Genomic DNA, 19,217 nt, shown 5'->3' on the forward strand with positions numbered 1-19,217 from the left:
CACTCTAGCAATTACTGCACCTGGTCTTCTTCTTCTTCGAGTCCGTAGCAATCTTAGGCCTAGGCTACACGTACATGGATCTTTTTCTAAACGCAATTTTTTGGTGTTTTTGGCCGCTAAAACGGATATTTTTGTAAACGGATAAATAAGTGAAGGTTTTCCAAAACATGCGTTTCAGTGGATCTGTGTGGACATGTAATCCGGAGATTTTGAGAAACGATGACGTCATCGCGCATTCGCACATGGTCATTATAATAATAAATAATATAATAATACATAAACACCAGACCGCTCATGGTCATTATAATAATAAATGAAGAGAGAGAGAGAGCAACACTTAAAGTCTATGAAACAAGGCACGCTCATTTATGGCAAAATAATGTCATAATTAATAATAAGACAGTGGTGGGAAAAGTAGCTCATTCACTGTGTGATGAAAACCCTCTTTCTCTGCGCCGAGTAGCACACACGGCACGCACACGGGTTGAATGTGGGGTCTGTCGTCCTAAAACACAATCGCCCTGGGTCAAAATCCAGCGACCATGGAGCGGCCGCGGGTGGCCCGCTCAAAAGGTGCGTGGGGCGGGGAGTTTTGGGACGATGGAATGAATTGATGAAGTAAAACTCATCTGTTTGCGTAGCCCTGAAACATGACTGTCATACCATGACAGTCATGGTGCTTAGAGTCCCTGCTTTATGGTGGTGTTGGATTTTTGTTTACATTGCCAACTCTCACATGTACATAAACGTTCAGATTTCAAATATAAAGTGCTTACCCCTGAGCCACGGACGTTACAAGGCGATCCGGACCGCGATAAGTACCCGTATCTCCCGTATTGTTCAATAAAAAGCATTTTAATCCGATCGCGGCCATTTTCTCCAAATTTTCTCCGATGCTTTCAACAATGCGACACTAATGGTTGGGGGGTGTATTGCACTCTGATACATTACCAAAAAAAGGAAAAAAAGAAAAGAAAATGGCTGGCGATGGGATTAAAATGCTTTTTATTGAACAATACGGGAGATACGGGTACTTATCGCGGTCCGGATCACCTTGTAACATCCGTGAATCAGGGGTAAGCACTTTATATTTGAAATCTGAACGTTTATGTACATGTGAGAGTTGGCAATGTAAAAAAAATTGAACACCACTATAAACCAAGGAAGCGTCATGTGAACCAACTGTTTGCGCTGCAGCTGCGCCCTAATAATGTTGTTTTCGTTTATGTTCACGTATGCTCAGTGGTGATGCTATTAAAATAATGCAGCTATTGCAGTATTGGGCCTTAACATGTGATTAAAAATATGTATAGGCTATATGTATTTGGCCCCTCATATATAAAATGTAAATATAAAATCTGATATAAAATTGAAACTTGCAGCTGATCAATGCGTTTCTGCGTCTACGTGTGGACAGGGATTTTTTTAGAATCTTTGTCATGTGGCCAGGGATTCTTTTTAAAAACGGAGGACTAAAATATCCGTTTAGTAAAAGATCCATATACGTGTAGCCTAGGCCTTAGATGTCGTTCTGCCAGTATCGGGCACAGGCCACAGCTGATGGGGTAGGTTCTGCCAGGTCTTCTGGGCTGCACCGGGGGGGGGGTCGGCACATTCTAGCAGGTGGGACTTTCCACCACGGAGGAAAGCCTTGTATTCGTTATTAAATGGCCTGTGTGATCCGGTCAAGGCCACGCCTACTGAAAAAAAAATGGGGGGAAATCCTCTGTTTCCGGGTGTGCGGGTTCCGTTTTTCCGGTGGCGCTTTGTTTTGGTTCCCCCTGTTAGCATTTAAATGCTAAATCGAGTATAGCTACTAGTTTAGTCTCGCCAGTCGCTACGAATTGGAATAAAGGATGGATATACCAAACAAACTATTTCTACAAGCTAAACTACGCATCAAGGGTTTTATTGGGTTTTAAAATCTTTTCGTTTTTTTCCACACGGGGGGGGGGGGGGGGGGCTAGAGCAGCTCTGGAATCACCCACGGTGACTCTGAGAAGGAAGGGACAGATGTATCACCGTGCCACCATGCCATGTGCCAACATGGCTCCCCATAAGCTTCCGTTCTATCTCCTTCACAAAAACCTCCGTAGCTCCGAAACTCATTTTGGATGCACGATCGCTCCGCCATTGTGACTCACGTGAGAGATGTTATCGTTCCAGGCGTTAGCCAGGACCATCGTGCACCGTGCACGCATTGTTTTACATGGATTGCTCGTCTTGGAGTCTACAGCTTTTAAACAACGCAGTGCAGCGCAACGCAACGGTGAGATTTCTGGCACCGAACGTAAACTGTTATTATAAAATTCTGGCACCCGATGTGTTAATACAAAACCTACAGTAACCACACACAGCCGATCTACGATGTGACACGTTATGAGCTTGTAGATCTGCTATTTTCTGACATTTTTTGTACTTTTACTTTGGTACTCAAAGTATATTTTGATGCTAAAACGTTTGTACATTTCAAGCTCCAAAACTCTCACCCCCCACAGACACCCCATACTCCACCACCATCCACACCACATGACATACCCCCTATAGTCATACTTCGACTATTCAAAAAAGCAGATCTACAATGTGATGCGTTTTGAGCTTGTAGATCTGCTATTTTGGAAAAAGCTTGACAATCTTTGGAAAATGTGAGTACTTTTACTTTGGTAACTTAAATTGTGATGTCAATAAGTTTGTACATTTCAAGCTCCAATTTAACACTAATGGTGTGTAATGGTCAGCTATGCAAGCAGGTGTGTAACTGATGACAATTAGGAGAATGATAACAGGTGCTCCCAATCTGATCAACCGGAGGCAGGTCTACATCCACACTCATACCAAGTCAAAATGAATTTGTACTTTTTATACTACTATTTTTTTGGCTTTAAGCGACCCCACATTGTTTCTTTACAAACAATATTTTCTAGTTTGGAATAAAATGCCTTAAAGAGATTCTAAGTGTAAAGGTTGATCAGAATTTGCAGATTGTTGAGTTTTATTTTTCTCACACCTCTGAGAAACAGTCCAATGCAGCAGGTAAACAGCGAAGGCCTTTTAAATAAAAATTACTAAGACTTGGGAAAATAACAGACTTATACAAAACTTGAAAGACTTAAAGCACATCTAAAGACAACAAACCATACAGTGACTGCACAAAAAGGCTATCCCTTAAAGGGAATTTTGGCCCAGAGTTTTACCTTTTCTATGATGTTATGATATCCTAGGATGAATGGTAGGCCTACAGTAGAAAAATGTCATAACTCCATCCTGGGTCCGCCACAGCTAAAAACGCGCGGCAATAGGCCTTGCGCTAGATCGCATATTTTGATAGCTTTTTAAAAAAAAAATTTTTAGATCTGATGTTCATAGTGACAGAACACTATGCAACGTGATTGTCTTGAATGCACCCCAACGGAAGTCTCGCTAGACGAGATTGAAATCTCGAGATTTCAATTTCAATCTATCTTGGCACGCGTTTTTAGCTGTGGCGGACCCGGGATGGAGTTATGATTTTTTTCTACTGTACCATTCATCCTAGGATATCATATCATAGAAAAGGTAAGAAAACCGTGGGCCAAAATTCACCTTTAACTAAGGGCCCTGGCAGCTCTGTCTCAAGACTGTTAACGCTTTGCCTGCCCAAGTACGACTGGCTGTCTGTCTCTAGCTAGACTGAAAGAACGAGCCCAATCGATGGTCTTGAAGGGGGGATCCAAACCCAGCCGCCTGATTCCTGCGGCGCTTCCTATTGCTTCACCAATCTATGTCCCCGCCTCCCCTTTCCCCCGGCCTGTGCACGGAGCACGCTGACGTCGCCAAATTTAGAGCGACGCCCGATCTGCACTCTGATTAGTTAGGAGATAACAAGGTCCTAAGACCAGCGTTCCTGCAAGGTTCGCCCAGCCTTTTTTTCTTTTGAAAAAAAAAAAAAGGCATGGGTTTCCGAGGCTAGTCTCTAGCAGCCTCCATTAAATAGGGAGTGGATCCTACCACAAGTACAGACTCCAATAGATGCCTTAACAGACAATGTCACACTGATAAGAACCAGTATGCGCGCGCAGGCCGGCACCAAATGAACCCCACCGCTCATAAGATGCAATGTAAAAGTGGTCACAGCCTCACGTGTAAAAATGCATCGCATTAAAAGTTTCAGATGCTGTTTTTCTCCCAGTGTGGAGGAAGAATGCTTAGGATTTTTACTGTGATCTCTCGCTCTTGAAATATATATTTCTTGGTTTCTGTTGTGTGTAAACAATAATAGCAATTCAAAGCAGTTGTCCCCAAAACCCCACCTCCAGTGGCTGTCATAAGAACGGAGGGAGCGCTCTATGATCATGGCACCAGAACCTGCTCTTGCTCACGCAGCTGCAGCCCGTCAAGCCTAATTTATGCCCCGTCCCGCGAAGGTGTCGCGCGCAGAGGACGGCCGAGAATTGCAGACCTCCAAGCTCACAACGGTCTCACTCACGTGGTTGTGAGCTTGTATGTCAGCTGTTCTCGGCGCTGCAATACCGTTGCGGGGTAAAGTACATATGTCTCGCTAGGGCGCACCTCACTTGCCAACACACAAGAGGGGGTTGAATGAACTGAAACCGGCGCACCCCAAAACAACAGGTTTGGGGATTTGTTGGGAATTGATTACATGAAACAGTCACCTGTGCATCCAGTCTCAATGTTTGTAAACAAATAATTGGTCTATTAGCTATCAATTAGCTTTTACAGACATAATCTAAACTTTAAATAAATGTTGTACAACACTGAAAATGAATCACATTTTTACGCACCCATATAACCACTAATACTTTAACTAGAAATATTGTTCCTGAAGAAACGATGTGGGCTCGCTTTAAAGCCAAAAACCTGTAGTTATATAAAGTACAAATTCAATTTGACTTGGTATCTCTGTCTTTGTGTTGTGTGTGGGTGCAGACTTGCCTCCGGTTGATCAGATCGGGAGCACCGGTTATCATTCTCCTAATTGTCATCAGTTAAACACCTGCTTGAATAGCTGATGGTAGCAAGGGGATGGAGGGGTATAGACCACAGACATATAAAGGTAGACGCCTCCTCTGGCTCTGAAGCGTCGGCATCTCGGACGCACTTCCGCTTCCTCTATGCTTCCGGGGGGCAGCTGGAAATTTCCTTGTGCGTCACAGAAGGGGGCGTTCAGTAGGCCAATCAGAGGCAGGTGGGGGCGGGACAACTAGATTCTGACAAGTCCTGGGAAAGACGCGCTGTGGTTGGCCAGTAGTCAACACGCTGTGATTGGCCAGTGCCCGTTCCCCCCGGAAATATGGCGGCCACCATACCAAACGGGTCGCGCCAACGAACTGCAGAGGCCAATGAGGTATCTAGGTTTCTATATCTATGGTATAGACCATATTCACACGGCGGCCATATTGGAATTTAACATTGAAAGTGCCGCCACCTGGGGTGGCTACTTTCATTGACTTCATAGAAACATGGCCGCCGTGTGAATATGGTCTATAGGGGGCAGGAGTACTGGGTGCGATGTCCCCCTGGCTCCAGTGAGCTTGTAGATTAGCTATTTACTATGGTTTAAAGTGTGTGTGTGTGTGTGTGTGTGTGTGTGTGTGTGTGTGTGGGTGTGTGTGTATGTGGTGGGGTATGTTGACCAATACACTTAGTGTTAAATTGGAGCTTGCAATTTACACAATTATTGCCATCAATATTTTACCCACCGATGGGGGAGGAAACCATGCAAGGCACCTGCTCATCGGGAGCAATTAGGGGTTCAGCATCTTGCTCAAGGACACTTTGACACTAATTCTGGGGAGCCCGGAAGACTGTCAAGCTTTTTCCAAAATAGCAGATGTACAAGCTCATCACGCATCACATTGTAGATCGGCTTTTCTTTTGTATAGTTTGTATGTCATGTATACCCCCGTATGTCATGTGGTGTGGGAGGTGGGGTGGCGGTGGAGTATGGGGTGTACGTGTGTCTGTGTGTGGGGGGGGGGGGGGAGTTTGGAGTACAAACGTTTTACAAACGTTTTAACATCAAAATATACTTTGAGTACCAAAGTAAAAGTACTAAAATTTTCAGAAAATAGCCGATTTACATGCTCATAACGCGTCACATTGTAGATCGGCTGTATGTGGTTACTGTAGGTTTTGTATTAATAATAAAATCTGCAAAGTAACAAGTAACTAAAGCTGTCAAATGCTGTCATCGTAGTGGAGTAGAAGTAACAAAAATGGAAAGGAAAGTAAAAGGACCTCAAAATTAAACTGTGCATGGTAAGCACTTGCATAGTACTTGAGTAAATATACTCAGTTACTTTGCAGCACCACTGCCTGACAGCCAATGACTGACAGATTAGGTAGCAACAGCTGCACTGATTGCTAGTGTGTGTAGGTGCATGGGTTTATATTAATGGTCTTAACTAAAAATGTATACATCACACAGCTGAGATCTTTGGATTAAATCGGAGAGCAGACCTGTGCGCACTTGGTGATGTAAAATAAATATCTGTAAAGAAATGTGGCTACAGTGACTTTACAAAAACAAGGGGCATTTCTCCTCTGTCCTTCTCTCTCTAGGGGAGTTTTCAGTTGAAATAACATTGGCCGGGTTTCCCAAACGAATTTGAGCTTGTGCGCAGCCTAGAAGCTGCGTAAGAGCCTCCACGCACCTGCGCAGTAGCAACCCCGCCACGCACTGTCTTCGTTAGTAGCAGCTGTGTGTGCCCAACGTGCCATCTAAACTGGCTTCAGGAGGCACCATCGTCGTAGGTTCTCATTACGTGTGTGCTAAAACTACATTCGCGAGACAGCATGCACGTGAACACCTCCTGGACGAAGTCTACGTAAAGCCTACGTAAACTACGTAGTGCTGTCCTACGCTACACAGCAGTTTAAACACCCTTTGCGAAAGTGAAATGGATCATAAAAATACCAGAGCCAACTGTCAGATGTCCTGAAGCAGTCCACTCCAAATACAACTTTTGAATAATATATTTATGAATTAAATTTACAGCGGTGAGGTGACATCTGCAAGGTAAATAAAACACTAAAGTGTCCCCATTATGCAAGTAAATTAAATATACTTAAAATACCAAAAGTAAAGGAATGCAGAATGTCCCATTTCCCAAATTTAATATGTATTAAAATCTTTTGAAAATAGCAAATATACAAGCTTGTGAGGCGTTGTGAGCTTGTACATCTGCTATTTTTTTAAAGTTTTTTTTAACCGTTCATAAACATGGCAAGCGCAAGAGCTGTCACTTTGTGAGAGGAACTGGGGACTTTAATCATAATGTTTAACTATAAAACTTCGAAATTAAGGAAACATGTTTAGCTCAGCATCATTTATATACCTTTAGTTAACTTGGCATATGCTTAATATTTTTATCAGACGATCGGATCATCCGTGAGAGTACAATTTGTAAACTTCGGGTTCATGCATAGAGCGTTAGTGAACTCTCTGGGTACAGTCACACATGTCCGTAAAGCGTCCGTCAAGTTGCCGTACGGACGCCAGAAGTCCCATCCATTCCCATGTTAAAAAAAAAAAACGGAACTGTACTTCCGGTTTTAAACTTAACATGGGAGTGGATGGGACTTCCGGCGTCCGTACGGCAACTTGACGGACGCTTTACCGACATGTGTGGCTGTACCCACTAACGCTCTGAACGAGGGCTAGAAGCAGCGGAGCCGCCCGCCCTGTGTGTGTGTGTGTGTGTGTGTGTGTGTGTGTGTGTGTGTGTGTATATGTATGTATATGTGTATATATATATATATATATATATATATATATATATATATATATATATATATATATATATATATATAAATTAAATGCGTGTGTGTGTGTGTGTGTGTGTGTGGTCGGTCGGTCTTTTCATAGATCTATTTCGCTACGATGGGTGTTACTAGTGCCCCACGGCGCTTGTAACAAACTGCTTCGTAGGACAGCACTGCAGGGCTACGCCTCTCCCAGGAGTAGGCGGAGAGTAGGATACGCCATTCTGTCTCCCGAATGTAGTTTTAGCAGACACGTAACGCCGTGGACGTGGGAACCGATAACACGTTGGGCACAACCAGCTGCTACTAATGAGGGTAGAGCGTAGGTTTCGCCGGGTCCCAGGCTCTTACGCAAGCTGCGTAGGCTGCGCATGACCTGAAATCTACGTGGCTGCTATGGTACTGCGCAGACTGTGTGGACACACGTAAGACCCGTCGTAGAACCTGCGCAGATGCTCAACGCAGCATCTCTACGAATCTCTTTGGGAAACGCGGCCATTGACTTTCCCATTGACTTTTTGGGGTGTTTAAATTAAATATTTAAAAGTACAAGCATGCATGTCCACAGTAAGCTGGATTTTTTTTTACAGTTTGAATGGAGTTTCTAAGTGAAAGTATTTAGGAGTAGTTAGGTGCCATACATTTGGGAGAGAAATAAATAATGTAGAACATCAATAGTGTGCTCGCTGCTGCTACAGCGAGCCCACAACAAGCACACTGCTAAACACATATACAAACGCCCCTTCTCCTCCACAGTAGTTGGCACGTTCCCTCCCTTCTTAATCCTTCCATTGTGTTAGGGTCATTGTTGACCCGTTTTCAAGTTTAAATAGGTAAAAAGTACCCTTTACATTTCTTTATTGGAACTAGGCTTCATGATATCCTCAGAAACAGCTATTTTAACACAACAAAATTAATTACCACCATTTTAGTTAATTCTGATGGTCTCTATAAAAAACAGACATCTGTGGTGTTAACTCTTTGACTGCGGACGACGCGATAACGCGTCAACCGCTACTTTGTCCAGTTGGCCGTCGACGCGTTCGACGCGCTGGACGCGCGTTCATTGTTTAATCTCTGATTGCGCTATGCTGCTTAATATTCAATGTTATTTTCGAGTTCCACTTACTTCACGGACATCTGCATCCGGTTTCATGACCTGGATTCCGTTTCCGGTTTTTGATTTTTTCCCCCGGTCATTTTCGTCCAAAATAGGTAAAAAAAAAAACGGTTTTTCACACGGTCTAACAGACAAACGGACAGGTTCTCTTCTATAATCTATGGTCTGGGTGACGATCAGTCATCGCCGTCGTGTATCACATCGTAATTTTGGTGATCAGGCCATCTGGACGGACGTCACATCCGTTTTCATGTTTTTCCCTGTCTAATCTCCCAAGAAGGGTGACAGTAAACCAACGACCTGATCAAGCTGTCATGTGCTGCTCTCTAGTGGCGGATTTGTGCTGTGCCTTTAAATTATGTGTCTTTAAATTATTTTCATGAGAAAAATTCAAAATATAAAAATAAAAAAACACGAAAATTGCTGGCACTGGGGGAGTACTTTATGAAAATACTCTGGCAGTCAAAGAGTTGTTAAGGGTCAAATTTGACCCGGTAGAGAAGTGTGGCTCAATTCCCCCCAAATTGTCAATATTCAATGTTAACATATTTGAGAGTGAGAGAAACTTGTCCTCAATTTGCATTTGCTATTAGGATTAAAATATGTTTTGGGGTTTAATAAAAGTTTGGGTTTAAGAAAAATAAATTACTTTTTACCTTCTTTGGTATACGGGTCAATTTTGACCCTTAATACCACAGTCACTATTTTTAATAATATGAAAAGAAATTAAGTTAAACTAAATCAAGTTTTTTTTATTTATTTATTTTGGAAGTGTGTTCTATTATAGCTAGATAACATCATTATCCATTGTCTTCATTATAGGAAATGTAATTGAAAACGAGATATATTGAAAGATGAAACCCTAACCCTAACTCAAAATAATATTTAAAAAAGTGTTTACATGGATATGAATGCATAACAAGTCAGCTATGAGGTGGGAGAAAAAAATTAATGAAAAAAAATATTTTGTGAGTTAAATCACAGGTCAAATTTTACCCGCTAACACCAAAAGTGTATGCAGGTTTCTAACACAATGACAGGGTTAACCAAATGGACTAGCCTTGCTCTGTTTCGGCAGTTCCAGGTCTCATTCAGAGGGGTGCCAGTACTGCAGAGGAAAGACAGGTGACAAACAAACATTTCAGCTCGGTTCCAATAAACAAAGTTTGAACCCCTGAAGTCTGAGTTCTACATTGCCCTTTTAGTGTGTCTGTGTATATGGCACGGGCTGCCCCGTGACACTAAGCACGTTACAACCACTTAATGTTAAAGTTGTTGTTCATATCCACAAACTCCTATAACAGAATACTGCTCCTTCTGACCTACTGTACATGCAGTGAATAATGTAAGCTGTACTGCATTTACAGGTTTGACCAGGTTGACGTCAGAGGAAGTTACCGACAACACCCTCAGATGAACTCAGACACTCTGTCTGGATAGTTGAAGGTGGATCAGCAGCGTCTTTTCTTTGTACGTCTCCTCTGCAGATGAAGGTAAAATGTCTTGGACTTTAAACTGGATATGAATTAACCTGGATCCTAGCAGGAAATATTTCAAACGTTTCATGAGTAATTTATGTGGTTTTACATAACATGACTGTAGAAATGCCTATAATTATCTATATTCTTTTAAAATATAGATTTAATATTTACAGTCAAGATTAACTAGTACATCAATTCCTCAAGCCCAAAACTGGCATTCTTCCACTTCAGTCTTGCATTGTGCTCTATTTGTCATAATGCACCCCTTTGTCAGGCATTTGGCATCCGATGCGTTGACTCAGAGGATGGATTTATGTACCATGTTGATGATGATGAAATGATCATAATGTATTCCTACCTAATTGGTATGCAACTCAGAAGGTGCTGAGTCGGCAGAAGTGGACTTGAACCTGTGAGTCTCGCCTGAGCAAGACTTCAGCCGAGCAAGTGACTGCGCTGAGCCTGCCTTGTTGTCAATGTTTTTAATTTGTTTTAAATGTCTTAACGGGGCAGCTTTGCCTCATTTTCAGTGTTGAATCATGTTGAGTTGAGTCATGTTATCCCCTACTCTTCAAATGTAACCACTTGGTCAGGTAATCGCCTGTGTCAGAATGTGCAGAACGTAAAGGGCTCTATTTTAGCCAGTGCCTTACCCGTTTCCGTTGGCATTACCCGCTGCCCGTGAATTACGCACAAGGGAGCTGGCACTGTCCCTAAACGTATCTTGCGGCCGCTATACCCGCTATTCTTTCGTTTGCGAAATCGCATAATGGATTTTAAAACCACCCGCTTTGCCAAATTCGTTTGGTAGAGCACGCCTGCAATGGACATGTCGGGAGTCGGCAGGGTGCACAACCGCACAACATTCAAGGTCTCCCTCTCCTAATTCTCAAAGAATCTCTGGGATTCTAATTTTCCTATAATCAGCTGAAGTGAGTGTCAATTCCGTGCGTCAATTGTGTTTATACAAATATATCAATATATCAAATATAGTTTTATTGAAAGGCAATCAAAGGCTAGAGCGTATGAAGCAAACGTCGGGTATGGAGGTTGTCCAATGTTATTAGTATGTTAATAGTGCGGCAGCAGAATTCATATCGTAATTAAGTGATGTGAATGTGATTGTTATCACAATTTTACTGTAATCCACAAAAATGTGACTGTTAATTCCTTGTGTCAATAAATTGTGTTTTTATCAGCAGTTGCCAGTTAAGCTTATCGAAGACTAATACAATTTCTTTTGATCTGCGTTTGCTATAACCACACCAGACCATTTCCTTTAATTAATCCAGAACACAAGCAGATTGCTGTAATTTAAAGTTATCTATAACCAGCAATGTGTGAGTGATAATTATGTGTATCAAATATAAATTTATTCCAAGGCAACGTCTCTCTTCCATGGGCAGAGAGCAGTGTTGCCAGATTTTGTGAGAGGAATAAGCAGCCAGGTTTATGAAAACAAGCCCAAAAGAAGCAAATATAGGCCACACGAGCACTTCAAACCTACATATGCCGGCTATATGAAAATAGCCGATCTACAAGCTCACAACCGCAACCCGCAGCTACCATTATTTACAAGCAACTTTACAGAAAAACAAGCCCAACGTGGCTTATAATAAGCAGACCTGGCAACACTGGCAGAGAGGTTGAGAGCGTAAGATTGCATTGGGGATAATGGCTTGCAGTCTTCTCTTCAAGGCAGAGAAGACCACACCTATGCACAATGTAACGGGTAGCGCAGGTGTTTTGGGGTTAAGGCTGGTGTCCGAAGATGGCAACTTTTGCACTTACAACTTGTGCAATGCTAAATCCCCAAATAGTGGATTTAGCCACTCTTGGCTAAAATAGGGCCCAAACTCTGTTCTGCAGTTGTGCGTCTCAGTAGAACAGTGTAGATTATCTGCAGGTGAAGTGCTACAAAATCTGTAGTTAGTGTGGTTGCCCTAACAGGGCAACCAGACTATAGTAATCCTTACACTTTATTAGTGTGGTTGCCCTAACAGGGCAACCAGACTATAGTACTTGATGAACTTTATTCCTCTATCCGGATAAACAATACTTCGGGCTGCTACTCCTCCCACAGTTTTCATCCCCCAATGTTGTGCCATATCTCAAAATGACCGTCTTGACCTGGAATCGTGCGCTTGTATATTGATTTATTAGTGCATTAAATTTCCCCATGCGCTTTAATGTAAAAGTGAAAAAACTCAAATTCAAGTATTTTTTTCTCAGAAACCGTAAGAGCTAGAGTTACCACATTTGGAGGGGAGGTTCATAATTTAGTCCGAAATTATTGAAAAAATAATTACACTAATCGGCCACATGGTGGCGCTATAACAGTGCCCTTTACGTTTTGGCCTATAACTCTTGAACCGTAGGTCGTAAAATCAAAATGTCTTTTTCCCTGGATTCCTTGGGTCACTACGCATCTCCCCATATAGGCCACGCCCATTTGCGTCTGGATAGATTTTCCGCCATTTTGAATTTTCTTCAAAACACACTTTTTGCACCTTTTCCTATTTTTTTTTTCCAAATCTCACAAAAATCGGTACACGTGATCTATGGACTCATGCGATAAACCTATCCAAACGGCATTTTTATAGTCCTTACCGTTCGTCCGTAAATGGCTTCCAAAGTTAGCGGGAGGGGCCCATTTTACAAAAAAGCCCACAAATCACGAACAAAACGTCCAGTCAATCCCAAATTTGAATCACATGTCAAGTGTGGTTTACTCAACAAATCCACAAAAGTATTTCCACTTTGATCCATAGGGGGCGCCACAAATGCTCAAAATGTAACCTTTTGATCCAAAAACCATAATATGTTGGGGGGATCAATCCTCTCAAAATGAAACGCAAGTGATCTCAGGAGTTGCGTGACAATGTAATTGGCGCAGCCTCTGACGGTATTCCTCCCAGCGTATTCCTCGAGTCCCGGCGGCAGCGACCCGCGTCGGCGCAACCACACTCTGCAATTGCCCTGAATTGCGACGCGTCTAGTTATAATAACAACACTGCTTGGTTTTGGCTTTTAGCACAGGATGATGTGATTGTTGTGTGTGATGGATAAACATACATAAATCACATACTACTTGGGTTCATGACTGGATTGGACTGTCGGTGTGTCAGTGTTGTGACAAAAGGAAAGTAGCTGTGGCTGTTCCTTTAATAAAGAAAACATGTTTTATTTTTGTTTCCACAAATACTATGATAAAATTTTTATAATATGGACTGACGTTTTAAGATCCTTATACTGACAATATTTGTTATACTGTATAATGCAAATGATAGTGAAAAAACTGAGGAGAAGACAATCTTAACCACTTAAGCAAAAATAGCAGATCTTAGATATATTTTCACTCTTTCTACACAGGAACAAGTGGGGAATGCATGCCCCACCTGGTTATACGATACCCATTGTACCCAGTTGTACCCAATGTCACATTAGCCGTCTGTCTGTCTATCTATGTCCCTTTTATCGAATCTGCAGTTCTGGATAGCCGGATCGCTATGCCATAGCTGATATTTGCAGATGTGTACGTTCATTATATAAAGTGTTTCTAATTGTGTCTTGGCAGTGGGTCAAAATTATGTATATATATTGTTGCAGTCGGGCAGAAACCTTGTATCTCCCCGTTTCAAATGTATGTTTTATCGTAAATTAATGCCTGGCTTAGTTCATCATACAAGAGTGTTGAACAAACGTAGTGAAAATAGCAGATCTACAAGCTCACAATGCAACACATTGTGATCTTATAGATTGGCTATTTTCACTATTTTTAAAACAATAATAAAAAAAAGGAATTGTTTTGGGCTTACAAGGTTTCCACCCGACAGCAACGATATGCATTGTAATAGTGATTTCTTTGTTTTCAGTGATGTCCAGATAAAATCACCAGGCAACAGATTAGGTTGTTACTAAACCTTCCATGGTGAGTCGTGCATGAAGTGTCAGAGCTGTATGACAGCTTGAATGAGTTTTACACATAAACATTTCCTTCATGCAGTGAACAAAACATCCTCCTTGGGACTGATAACACACCATGTCACAATCCATATTTACAACTTCAATTACTATAAAATACATCTTAAACTTTGTTTGATCTTTCCCTATGCAAATATTTCTCATTTTTATGTGATTAATGAGCACCATCTAGTGGACTCATGCTTGAATTTCCCCCCAGGGATGAATGAAGTCAATGTGTATCAATGGATGACAGAGTGAAGACCTGACCAGGAGGGAGCTGTTTTGTCCTCAGTGGAGATCCTGAACACAGTGGAGCAACATCAACTTCCTGAAAAGCCACACGAGGACTGACCAGGTAATGACATTTTGGGGGCAAACAATAAGAAGAAAGAATTTGAATATTATGTTAGAAACAGCTCTGGTTCTCATTTCAAAAGATTGTGATTTATTTCAGGAACAGTCAAAGGTTTCATTTAAAAAGGCTGTATAGCTACTTTTTTAAAATTACCCGAATTCATCACTTGTGTCACCCAATGTTATTTAGAAGAATTTCATTTTCCCTCAAAATTAAAATACATTTTAAAACTTTAAAAAAAGAAGAAAAAAATTGAGCATGACCGATCTACAAGCTCACACTGTAAGCTATCAAATATTTGTCACTATTTTCATATCAAGAGTACCCTCACACAGATGTCGCCCTTCTATTGTCGAGGTCCGCCCAAGGGCGGATTTAAGAAGTTAGGGGCTCCAAGCAAAGCTCTGGACGGGGGCCTCCCGCACCCCCGCGCAAAGCGTGGGGGTGCTGGGTTGCGCGAGCGTATTTTTTTGGTTGTTTTTTCAATTAATTACATTTTAATTAATTAATTAATCTTTAATTAATTAATACATATTTTTTCATCAATCTTTTTTTATGCCACGACCCCATTTTATAGTGGAATTGTTTTGGCAACCCCACACTATTTATTTATTTATTTATTTATTTATTTATTTATTTATTTATAGTGCAATTTCAAAGTGGAAATAAAGGATATCTTAAAATAAATTTTAAAAAAAGCCTATTTTATGAATGAAATGAATATAATTCCACATTCCAATGAATTTGCCAGGATATGGTTATCTACAAGCTCAGCATCTAATAGGTCATCATATTTTACTGTCTTCATGACAAAATCTATTATTTATTTTGTTAAAAATATATTATATATTTTGTCATATACAGCCTACATTTGCAAACATTTCAGTGCTGAGTAGACCACATTACATTTGTGCAACACAATTTGAGCAATATTTGAGCATTTTAAATATCATCCATTAAGATCCATTTCTGACGGCAGACAGTTTAATTGAGACAATATGCGTCGCGATGCATCACTGCTGTGTGCAGAATGTATACTGTACAGTAGGCCTAATAGTTCCTTCTGTAGGCAACTTTAGCCAGCATACTGTATATTAGTGGTGGAAAAAGTACTCACATTTTTTACTTAAGTAAAAGTATCAATACCACAATGTAGAAATACTCTGTTAAGTAAAAGTCCGGAATTCAAAATAGTACAAAAAAGTATTGGCATCAAAATATACTTAAAGTGCCAATAGTAAAAGTACTCATCATTATGCAGAATGCCCGGTTATTATTGCGTAAGCTGCAGTAAGGTACTTACTATGGGATATCATCGCCCCCTGGTGATCACACAGAGCACACAAAGACTCCCGAATTCAATTTCCTATTGGATAGGGTCGTGTGACGCAAAACACCGGCGATCGGTTGTGGTATAAATACCACTGCGTCATATGAGCTCGTCCTCTTCTTCCACTCTGCTTACGCGACTGCGCACGGAGCCGAACTAGCACTACGGAGAAACTTGACGAAATCCAACCAACCCAAAGCAAGGGCACTACCGTGCTACTCTACGGGCGCTTTCGTAAAACAGTTTCAGTTATTTTAACTCTCCCGAGTTCCTTCAACTTTATTATTACTCTTATTATTACTTTCTTTCCTATCCTCTCCGTTTTCTCGCCACGAGGCGCATGGCTAAAGCTAAGCTAATCTAATGCTAAGTACTAAACAAAGAAGCTAGGCTAGGTCGCTACCTAGCCTTTTGTTTGTTTTGCCTCGTGCTCGACGGAGAAGGGAAGAATGGAGGCGCCTCGTCCATGCGCCATGCGAGGGTGCGACTACCTCGTAGCTGCGGATGACGACCACCGCCTCTGCCTGTCCTGCTTGGGGCCTAACCACGCCTGGCTCGCCCGTAACCGAGACGGAGACGAACACGGGTGCGACCCCTGCAGGAGCTTCTCTGAGGCCCAGCTGGAGCGACGCCTGGCCAGGGCCACCTCGCTAGCTGCCTCAGGTAACGGCTGTGTTAGCCCCGAGGCGCCGCCCGCCAAAGCACCAAGGGCGCCGGCGGCTAGCACTAGCCTGGGGGCCATGGGCCCTCCTCTCTACTCGGCACCACGTTCCAGTGGAGCCATCAGCAAGATCCGGAATGAGGAGGCCTTAAGGACCACCTCCTCATCCCCGGACCCAGACGCCGCTGTCGAGGCCGTCGGGCCGTCCCAAGACAGCGACATCCTCGTCTTCTCCCCCACCACCTCCATCGCCGCCTGGGGCGACACTGCCACTCCGGACTGCAGTGACTTCGAAGGCGGCGCCGAGGAGGACGACGACGCCCTCGTCGTGGTGGCGGACGAGGAGGGGGACGTAGGCCTCACATCCTACCAACAGTCACAGGAGGTAACGATGACCAGCCCGGTTCCTCCTGTGCCTTCGCGAGAGACGGCGGTGACCCCGGAGATTCCTGGCCAGGCGAGGATATCCGAGGAGGCCATCTCCGTCGTGCTCAAACGGGCTATCGCCAGATGCGGCCTGGCACAGCCCATGGAGCCAGCGAAGCTGTCCGTCGGGGTCCCCATACCAGGGTTCCAAGGTTTGACCCCCCTCCCCCCTCGAGCAATCGCGTCCAAGTGGCTTCCAGAAGCCTGCAGCGTCAGGGACGCGGTGCAGTTCTCCTGGGCGGTCAGGAAAGAGCCGGACAGACTGGGGTTTGTCTCCGACATCCTGACTGGGTCCGACCTGGGGGTCGCGGGCCTCCCGCCGATGGACAGAGACCTCGCTGCTGCCATCGAGAGGGCCAAGACGGGGTCGGTGAGACTGAGCCATGGGAGTGGCCCTGTCTTCGTCTACCACGGTAAGAGGTCCACCACCACCACACACGCTGCTCTCTACAAGGCCTCTGCTACGGCTGTCAAGGCCTTGAACGTGGGTTCGCTGCTCCAGGGCTCGGCCGCAGCGAAGCTTAAAGAGCGGATAGCCCGGCCCCTGCTGGACTCAGACAAAGCGGCGGATGTGCACTCCGCCTCTCTCGACGATGCAGTGGAGCTCACGAGGCTGGTCCAGCTCGCGATTCTCTGTTCCTGCAAAGCGCTGTGTGGACGGGCCGAGCCATGGCTCTCACGGCGGACCTGGAGAGACTCCAGTGGCTCGACCTAGCCGCTGGGTGCAAGGCCATACTGACTACGGGTCTCAGAGGCCTACCACTCAAAGCCGGCAACCTGTTTGACACCGCAGCCGACCTGATCACCAGGACCAAGGCAGCGGAGAAACAGCTCGAGGAGACAGCCGCAGGCCTCCTCTCACTACCCACCGCCCCCACTGTGGCCAGGCCGCAACAGCAGGGAGCTGCGGGTGGCAAGCACGCCTCTGGACGCAAGCGTGGCGCTTCCAAGGCATCCAGCACCAGAGCCAGCTCCTGGGAGCGTCCTCAAGGCTCCTTCGGCGCTCAGGATGTCAGGCGCAAGGATGAGAAACGCGTTCCACCTCCTCCAACCTTGCCTAGTCGCAGGGGGAGGCAGCCGAAGTGACACTCATCGCCCGGTTATCGGGCCCCCAGCTGATCACCCCGTCACGGCCTCCGGCATCATGCGGGGTCAGCTTCCCACTTGGGAAAAAGAACTGGCGCTTTTCTTGTCCAACCGGACGGAGTCGAGGACCAGTCCACCGGTGCGAAGAGACTAAAAAAGACAATGAATACGGTTCAAAGTCATGTGTGTCTTTATTCACAAGTGATGAGTGTACAAAGTGTGCTTCCTGTGTGTGGAATAAATCTATTGCCAAAATCACAAATGCCCATTTTTTCCCATGTCATGAAAAGTCAAGAAAGCATGTTTCCCGGGGGGAAACACTGTCCTCTGCAAACATTCATGAGCCCTCAGTGTTCGCCATGTCCTCTAACCAGTCAGGACGAAATCCCCAACACTGTAAGGACAGATACTGTGCATGCTGTAAACATGATGAGTCAATCGCAGGTAGAGAAACCTTTGCTAATGAATCAAAAAGGGGGTTCTCTGTAGACAAAACTTTAATTCCATCTGCATCACTGCAGTACCTTCTTCCGTCCGGCAGAGGGCGGCAAAACGCCTCTGGGGCTCGGAAGAGGCACAAAATGGCCGCCTCTCTCAGCCGCCCCAAAATGGCGGCAGAGAGGTGGAAGTTTACGTCACAGAGAACCCCGGTGTTACACCAGCGAAGCTCCCCAAGGGGAACATTAGTTTCGCTCCGGATAGAAACACAGCACGAAAGGTCCGTCCCCCTCGACCTCACCAACATGGCGGACGAGGTGCGACGGAACTCACATCAGCAAACCCCGGTGTTACTCCATCAGCACTCCCCGAGGGGAGTTGCGATCCGGGTAGGTACAACACCGCGGTTGGTTCCGATGTTACGTCACGCAGAGCGACAGCGTCTCACGTTCCCATGGGAACGGACGCTCGCTCTGTGACGACACCGACATTAGCCCAGCTAGCGCTAACGAGCAATGCTACAGGGCGGATGTCGACGGTGTGTGGGATTCCCCGTCTACGTCATGGGCTTCCCCCACTGTCGAACGGTC

At 44.2% G+C, this 19,217-nt stretch overlaps 1 protein-coding gene across 7 annotated transcripts in view; it reads left to right on the plus strand.

The window, feature by feature from the left end:
• LOC308080136 (NACHT, LRR and PYD domains-containing protein 3-like) overlaps positions 1-19,217 on the plus strand; it is a 67,344-nt gene that overhangs the window by 21,157 nt on the left and 26,970 nt on the right. For 4 of the 7 annotated variants that reach the window (XM_080421896.1, XM_080421901.1, XM_080421902.1 and 1 more), the window contains 3 exons: positions 10,252-10,377; positions 14,241-14,296; positions 14,549-14,686. The gene's annotated coding sequence lies outside the window, so the exon portion shown is untranslated. The remainder of the gene's footprint in view (positions 1-10,251; positions 10,378-14,240; positions 14,297-14,548; positions 14,687-19,217) is intronic. The other 3 variants (XM_080421900.1, XM_080421899.1, XM_080421898.1) reach the window with 2 other exon arrangements.

This window comes from Gymnoscopelus braueri (assembly GCF_963280865.1).
Source record: "Gymnoscopelus braueri genome assembly, chromosome: 24".
Lineage (NCBI taxonomy): Eukaryota > Metazoa > Chordata > Actinopteri > Myctophiformes > Myctophidae > Gymnoscopelus > Gymnoscopelus braueri.